Source organism: Alexandromys fortis, unplaced genomic scaffold (genome assembly GCF_014885135.2).
Source record: "Alexandromys fortis isolate MF-2015 unplaced genomic scaffold, M_Fortis_MF-2015_v1.1 scaffold_2_1_26212458, whole genome shotgun sequence".
In the NCBI taxonomy this organism is placed as follows: Eukaryota; Metazoa; Chordata; class Mammalia; order Rodentia; family Cricetidae; genus Alexandromys; species Alexandromys fortis.
In genome coordinates, this window is record NW_026067930.1 from 7,160,598 (window position 1) to 7,169,005 (window position 8,408).

Here is an 8,408-nt window from a genome sequence, read left to right on the forward strand (position 1 = left end):
ATTGTGGACCAAACTAAACCCTTCCTCTCTTGAACTGCCTCTGTCTGTTTTTTATGTCACTGCAGTGAGAAAAGTAACTGATGGATTCAGTAACATGCTTCAACTTCCCTCCCATTTGGGGGTGGGATTGGAGGGAGGGAGGGAGGGAGGGGAGAGAAATCCTTGAGGATGCAGCAACTTGTCCAGCAATGGAGCCCTCAGATTGGGTTCCATGTTCTAGCCCCACACCTGTCCTATTTTACTCTGAACTTTTTTCTACCTATGGAGCCTAATCCTACTGAAGATTTTCAGCCACTTCTTATAGAAATATTCTGAGTTACTATAGGATTTGATGATCTACGTGATTTGACCTGATAGAAAAATGGGGCTCTAGGCCACCTTAAGTCTCAGATGCCCCCAGGGGCTGGGCTGAAATAACACTGCTCCTTTCTTTTCTCCCTACCCTTCCCTGCCTTTCTTCATCTTTCACTCATTTTCCACTCTGTCTCTTTCTGTGGGCTGCACAGGTCTGGAGACTTGCTAAATTGGCGAGTCCTGACAACACTGGCTAAGAGGCAAGGGAGATGAGGAGAGAAAAATGATCCCAGTGATTTTGTTGGTAGTGAATTGCACTCTTTCCTCACAGCTGGAAGCAGTGGCTGGAGAATCTCTGAATTAAGTACTTTCCCTAAAGAAGACACATTTTCTCCAACAAGAATTAGGGCACACTCTGACAAGGATGCTGAGCGTATGCAAAGAGGCCAGAAGACTGGAATTGGGTTGGGAGCCTCGGGAAGAGGTAGACAAATTCTCTGCCCTCCCCCCTCCATGTGTGTGTGTGTGTGTGTGTGCAATATCAAAATATGTATGGATCCTATTTCATAGATAAAGAAATTTAAGTCAAAATCTTCTCAGCTTTCAGGTCTATGAAGCCATGAACTAAATGGTGAGATCTATTCTAACAATGACTGTGCTTTGTCTACTTGGACCCATCGTCCAAGTGATCTCTATAACTGTTCACCTGAGCTGGATATGCACATGTCATGACCTCCTTGACATACTAATGCACTGCGCCACTCCTGGCAGGGCATCCATCTTGTAAAGGTATCTCAGTTAAATTCATTTCTATTGCTGTGCAGACACCATGACCTTGGTCCTAAAGCAATAGCTTTATGATCCACAAGCATAAGGCAGAGAGAGAGAGAGAGAGAGAGAGAGAGAGAGAGAGAGAGAGAGAGAGAGAACTGGGATGTGATTATGTGCTTTTGAAGCCTCAAGACTCACACTCTCAGTGACACACATCCTCCAAATAGTCCATGCTCCCTATTTCTTTCCAAACAGTTCTACCAACTGTGGACTAAGCATTTGAATAGAAGATCCTATGTGGGCCATTCTCATGCAAACCATCACATAATGTGAGACTGTTTATTGTCCCCAGCTGATCTATGGATATAGCAGAATGTCATTAGCAGTCATTTTATAACTATGTCCCTTTAGCAGAACAGGGGTGTTTGATTTTCCTCTAGTCCCATGGCCTATCTAGTCTCAGGTTCTTGGCCTCTTAAGCAGTGTCAGGCATGAGTTCCATCTCATGGAGTAAGCTTTAAATCCAATCAGATAGTGATTGGTTACTCCCACAACTTTTATGCCACTATTGTACCCGCATATCACACAGTCAGGTCACCATTGTAGACCAGAAGGTTTATAACTGAGTTGGTGCTCATCTTTCTTCTCTGGTAACATGAATCCCAGGACCGTGAGCACAAGTGAGTCGAGGTAAAGGCTCGATTGCTTGCTCAGTGAGAAAAAGAAAGAGGAGAGAGAGAGATAACTCAGCAGTTAAGGGCATGTACTGCTCTTCTTCTTTGAGAAGACTGGACTTCAATCCCCAGCTGTCATCTCAAGTGGCTCACAACTGCCTATATCTCCAACTCTCAGTGGCCCGGTGCCTTCTTTGTGTTTTTCAGGTACCCACCCACATACACACACACACACCACCACACGCAGAAATACACTCATAAACAATTTATAAAATAGCCTTAATCTTTTAAAAAGTAGAAAGGAACAAGTCATCACTGTTTAGTCATGCAAACTAGTAGCACATTCTTCACGTAATAGGTTAAAGATCTTTCATATAAGCTATTTAAGCCATCCGCATATGGTTTGTTCAGAGCTCCTAGTTCTAAATATAGCAACAACGACAATTAGTTTAAGCCGTTAAGGTTAGGGGAAATGAGCTGAAGCTATTATCTCAACAATGTTTAGAGAGGTGGAGGTGAGAAGGCTCAAATAGAGGGCATCCCTTTCTTGAAGCATCATCAATTGGAGCTTACCCAGAAATGCATGTGAAAAATAATGCTAAATTAGTTAATAGATTGTCATGTATGTGTATAATTATATGTCAAGTTTAGAAAGCCAATAACCTTTTCAAAAATCCACTTCATTTGAATAAAGCTGAACTCCGTGTGAACCAAAAAGCCACTCTTTTCCTCCTAAAGACTAAGGCTCCGAAGACCCTTGTTATCATCCCTAGCCCTCTCCACCACCATCCAAATAAAGTTCAGTCCTTCATTGGTTTCACCTCCCCACTAAGCAAATCACCAAGGAGCACACGGGATCTTCTGCTTTCCTGGCCTAGGGAAGGCACAGAGCAAACAAGTCATGCAAGGCCAGGAGCAGAAGTGGGGTAACTCGGGACTTCTCTTCTGCAAGCTCAGGTTATCCCTACTGCACGTCTGCCCCGAGCCTCTTTGCCTTAACTCTCAGTCTTTATATCTTCAATAGTTAAAACTTTTAATCCACCCAGACCCTCTGGATCTCATTATAAATCATGATTTATAAATGCTTGATCCTATTATGAACTGATTACTAAAACTTTTTTTTTTGAAAGAGAGCTTCTCTGTATAACCCTGGCTGTCCTAGAACTCACTATATAGACCAAGCTGGCTTCAAACTCTCAGAGATCCACCTGGTTTTGCCCCCTGAGTGCTGGAATTAAAGGCATACACCAACACACTCAATATTGGAACAATAATATTTTTTATCCTACTAGCTATATATATCTGCATATGTGTATTCATGTAATATTTAAAGACTGTGTTCTTCTACAGCATAATTGTTGTCTGAGGTTTTCTGTCCTGCCCAGTTCCCACAATCGTTAAGTCCCTAAGAAATCACATAGAGGTCTACATTAGTTATAAACTGATTGGCCCATTAGCTCAGGCTTCTGATTAACTCTTACAACTTATATAGCCCATTATTAGCCATTATTCTTATCTGTGTTAGCCATGTGGCTCAGTATCTTATTCAGTGGGGCAGTCACATCTTGCTTCTTCTATGGTTGGGTCAGGACTGCTGAGGAATTGGTCTCCTCCTTCCCAGAATTCTCCTTTTCTCCTTGATCCGCCTCTACTTCCTGTCTGGTTGTCCCGCCTATACTTCCTGCCTGGCTACTGGCCTATCAGCATTTATTTAAAATATAATTGACAGAATACAGACCATTCTCTCACACCACATAATTTGATCCTGAAGTAGAGCATCATGTTAATACAAGAGAGAACAATTGATTGAAACCTATGAGTCTGAGATTTTAAAAAATACAGCCAGGTAGTCCATGCTTAACTTGATAAATAAAAGCATCATCGATATTCAAAACATTTTTATAAAATCACTTGAAATACTCCTTAGGTATAATGCAAATAAAACAAAGTATCCCCATGGAATAAGTTCTATGCAATAATAATTTGATTAAGCAAAGGGACAAATTATTTTTAAATACCTGTTGACAGGATATTAAAGACATTATTTTTCTGATATGATGTATTTTTTCCATAATATATCTTCTCTCTTTTTCCCCTTCTGTGACATATGGCTGTAAAGAAACTCTTATAAATGAAAGGAGGGAAGGAAAAAAGGAAGGGAGGGAAGAAGGAGAGAGATGTTAAGGAAGGTAGGAAGGGAGGGATGGAGGAAGGAAGGAAGGAAGGAAGGAAGGAAGGAAGGAAGGAAGGAAGGAAAGAAGGAAGGAAGGAAGGAAGGAAGGAAGGAAGGAAGGAAGGAAGGAAGGAAACTCTTACAGTAGGCAAGATACTTATATTACAATTTTAACTTTAGTTTTTTGTAACCTGACTGCAGATTTGCACACACTGTCTTCTTTTGTTAATCACGCTCGGATATTTCCCTGCAGTAGTTTCATCCTTTGTATTAAGTCTTTCTTTTAAGATGAACAGATTCCTGATAGGAATAATTCCCTCCTCTGTCCTTCTGCCCTCCCTTCCTCCCTCCTTCCCTCCCTCTTACCCTCCCTCCTTTCCTTCCATTATTTCTTTCCTTTGCTCATTCTCTTCATCTTTATTCTTCCATCTCTGTCTCCCTCTCACCAAAAATAGCACAGCACATCAATATTTGTGGCTGCCGTAGAAGCAGGAAGGTGACATCCATTGCCACCTTGGTCCTCCCCTTGTCTGCTGAGAGTATTCACAGGACTCGGGGTAGACAACTATCAGCTCCCACTCACCAAAACAGTGGGACAAACACAGAAGCAATTTCATTCCCCCCTCCCCTACTTCTGCACAGGGCATGGGTCAGTGGCCGTGACCTCTAGCTACTTACATAATGCGGCGAAGAGAAATCCAGTCCAGGCTTGCCCACGGGAGAGTAAGGAATATCAGATTAGTCCTACTCTCAGTTGGCTAGTATGAAAATACTCATTCAAAACGGGTGAGGCTTTTGCTTTCCTGAAGCAACAGAGTTTATTAGACAGACATGAGTTCAAATTCAGACTTGATTCATCTACTATTTCTCACATTCCTACATCTTCATCGTAAAGTAAGGGTACCATATACTGCAGGGAGCCCATGAGGGGGGAGATGAAATCACAACCAGGTCTCTTCCAAAGCCAGATCACTGCTGTCTGCTGTCAGCAAGACATTTTCTCCTTCCCCTGAACAGTGAAGCTGCGGTGAGCTGACGTTCTCGGGGCTCCCCGGGGTTCTCTGACTTACCCGTGCAATGAACAGAATTCTACTCTCACATTTGTTAAGAACCTACTCCACCTACAGACTTCCTGCTCGGTAGGATGCAAGAAAAAACTAAGGGCTTTAGCCTTTAAGGAAGCAACCATTATGTTCGAATAGATCATTTAATCCATCTCATTATTTGGTAACAAACTGAGCCAGCTGCAAGCTCCCCTGGATGCCAATGAAAGGAAAGGTGTAAACAGTGTAGTTCAGCACCTGCCTTCTCTCTCCGGAGCACTGGTTAAGGAAGAAAAACAATTGCCACCTGTCCTCATGGCTCATCTCCACACAAAGTGGACAAGGAGCTCCCCAAGTCCTCCCCTGTTTCCTTACAGGACCCCCATCAGAGCAGCACACCTTGGTACTGAAATTGCCCGAACTGATATTTAGAGATGCCTGCAAGTTCCGTATGGGTTTGAGTGTTCTGGGGGGAAAGAAATGAGTAGGCAGACACATAGAGGGCACCACTCCAGCCTTCCCTGTTTAATTATATGGAGGAGTATTTAACTCGTTCATTGATTTCCTCCTTCTCCTACTAAGCACTCTTTCAGCTCACCTTAGCCAAACTCTTCCCATGTGTCAAGCGCCATGCAAGATGCTTCACCAAGTTACTGTCGAGCCCTAGGGCTTCAATGGGCATCACTTACTCAGGCCACTGTTCTCATCTCTGAGCTCAGCACATGCTGGGACAGGCAGAGTAGCTTCAGGGGCTGTGGGGAAGGCTCAATGTTAATGTACTTTAATGACGCAAGCATTAAAATTGTTTCGGTCTACCGAGAAAATGTTGGGATCTTTAATGTAAAATTTGACATTGTGAGGATAGTTGCCATTTGGTTTGATTCTAAGTGCCTGCCCTGATTATGTCCATCTTCTTGATTGAAGATGGGCTGTCAGCCCTTACCTCGTAACACAACCCAACTCAACTCATGTAGGTCCACAAACATTGCGAGGCTAGCGGGAGACAACACTGCAACTCCCTTAAGAGCTGAGAGCATGTCCAGTTTCTCTTGCCATCTAGATGACTCTGGAATGACCCCACTACAAACAGGTTAAATTACCATCTCTGAACCTCAGTTTCAGTTTTCATTTTCCCTCAAATTAGGGCTAATAACAGAACCTTTTTATGGCTTGCTGAAGATTGAATAATAAATGGCTCGGTAAATATAAATGATTATTATTATAGTCTTGAAAGATAACATTCTGTCCTCGTGTCTCTCAGCCTTCTTTGTACATGATAATTTTGTGTCTTGTTTGGCTGTCCTGCCTCTGACCTTCCTTAATGCTTAGTCCTGTGCTATGACCCCTGGAGAGTTCATGCCTTCCAGGGGACAACAAGGTCAGAAATTCTCTGGGCAGCTGTTTCTCTTTGTCCGGTCACGCAGCTTGGGGGAATGTGGAGCCCTAGTTGTCTAAACAGCCCCTACCATACCAAACACACACGTACATAAGCAGAAGCCTGGCCAGCTTCCCTTACCACCAAGATGACTCTGAAGTGACCCTGCTACAAATTGGCTTAATTATCATCTCTGAACCTCAGTTTCGGTTTCATCTTCCCTCCTATTTGCTCTAATAACAGAACCCTTTTCATAGACCGAGCCCTTGGTCATTAGGAAGCAAGAGCCTCAATTTCTGGAAGCTGGTTTAGTGTAACAGTTTCGAGTCTTCAGAACCAGGCTGTCTCTTTTTCACTTTAAGGCTTTAGAATATTTATTTAACCTTTATGGCCTTTGTTTCCTTATCTGAAAGATAATGGTCTTGATCTATACACTTTAGACCAGGTTAGACCAGGACAGTGTAGACCTCATGCTTTGGATAGTCCTACAAGGCTCTCCCCAAGCCATAGGCCACAGACAAAGGTACCATTCCATTGAGATCTTCTACCTTCTTCCAAACTATGGCCATCTCCAAAGGCCTCCAGAGTTTTCTGCCAGGCAGTTCCAATGCAATTTACTTCCAAGGCCTCTGGGGTTTCTTCTTGAGTATCCTCTTGAGGGTAGAAAGAACCATGAGAACTTTGGGTCTGAGGGCTGGTGGCAATAGGGGTCTTGGACCTATAACTTGAGAGTCTGTACACAGTATGGCCCCTGGTGTTGAGAGTCAGGTTAAGGAAGAGAAAGCAGAGTTTCCTTTGTCCTTGGGCCCCAGGCCTGCTTCTTGGGATGTTGTTAGTACTAAGTGAGTTAGTTCGCAGAAATGAGCAGCTGCCTCCAGTCTGTGCATTAGTTGCAATCCTTAGTATTGCTCTCCAATTACCCCTTACCCCACTCTGTTGTGGGATTCCTCTCTGTGTGCTGTGACTACCATTAATAAATGAAGAAACTGCTTTGGACCTATAGCAAGGCAGAACTTAGGTAGGCAGGGAAAGCTAGGCTGAATGCTGGGAGAAAGAAGGGCAGAGTCAGAGAGAAGCCATGAAATCACTACCAGAGTCAGACATGCTGAAACTTTACCGGTAAGCCACTGTCATGTGGCAATACACAGATTAATGGAGATGGGTTAAATTAATGTGTAAGAGTTAGCTAATAAGAAGCTAGAGCTAATGGGCCAAACAGTGATTTAAATAGTACAGTTTCTGTATGATTATTTCGGGGATGAGCAGCTGGGAACCAACAAGCAGCCTCCTGCTACACCACCCCCTGGAACAATAAGCTCATTTTTATATTTTCCTAGAGGGAACTTTATCAAGTTATTTCCTTCTCCAGGAACCCATATACTTTGCCTTGTGCTGTATCAGGGTCCTTGAGTACCAGCCTCAGTACCCCCTCAGGGCTTAGAATTGGATGTCTATGGCAGGAGAGATTCTAATGGTAAAAAAAAAAATTAACTCAAGCATGTGACATCTGTATCACCTTTATTTTTTGTGCAAGGGGAAAAATGAAGTGAAGAGAGCACAGAGGAAAGGAAGAATAAGGGCTAATCTCCACAAGGCTTGTGGTTTTTACAGACACAGTTGGAAAATTACATAGGCAAGGACAATGATAATATACATATCAAAATCACATGCACACAAAAGGCCATGTAGAACCTGACAAAGCAGTACTCCGAAGAATGGGTGGCCCCACCCAGGAAAGAGCCAGCATTCAAAGGGAAGTACCTGACATTCCAAACCATTAGTTAAAGTTACTAAATATCACTGAATCCTGAACTCACCCATTCTCCTCACCCAGTCTCTTTTGTAATAACCAGCTTTGGAGAGACCCAGATTTGTTGGTTAGCAAAGGTGGAGCATGCTCAGTGCCTGTCTTCTATAGAAATTTCTATGTGGTCTATTAGCAGGTAATTTCGTGGGATTGACTCTATGTAAATTTGACTGTTAGAACAAAGAGTGAATGTTATCATTCTAAGGCTTCAGGGTGTGTGTGTGGGGGGGGGGAGAAATGGAACAAGGTCATTCTGTTGCCCTTGCAGAAA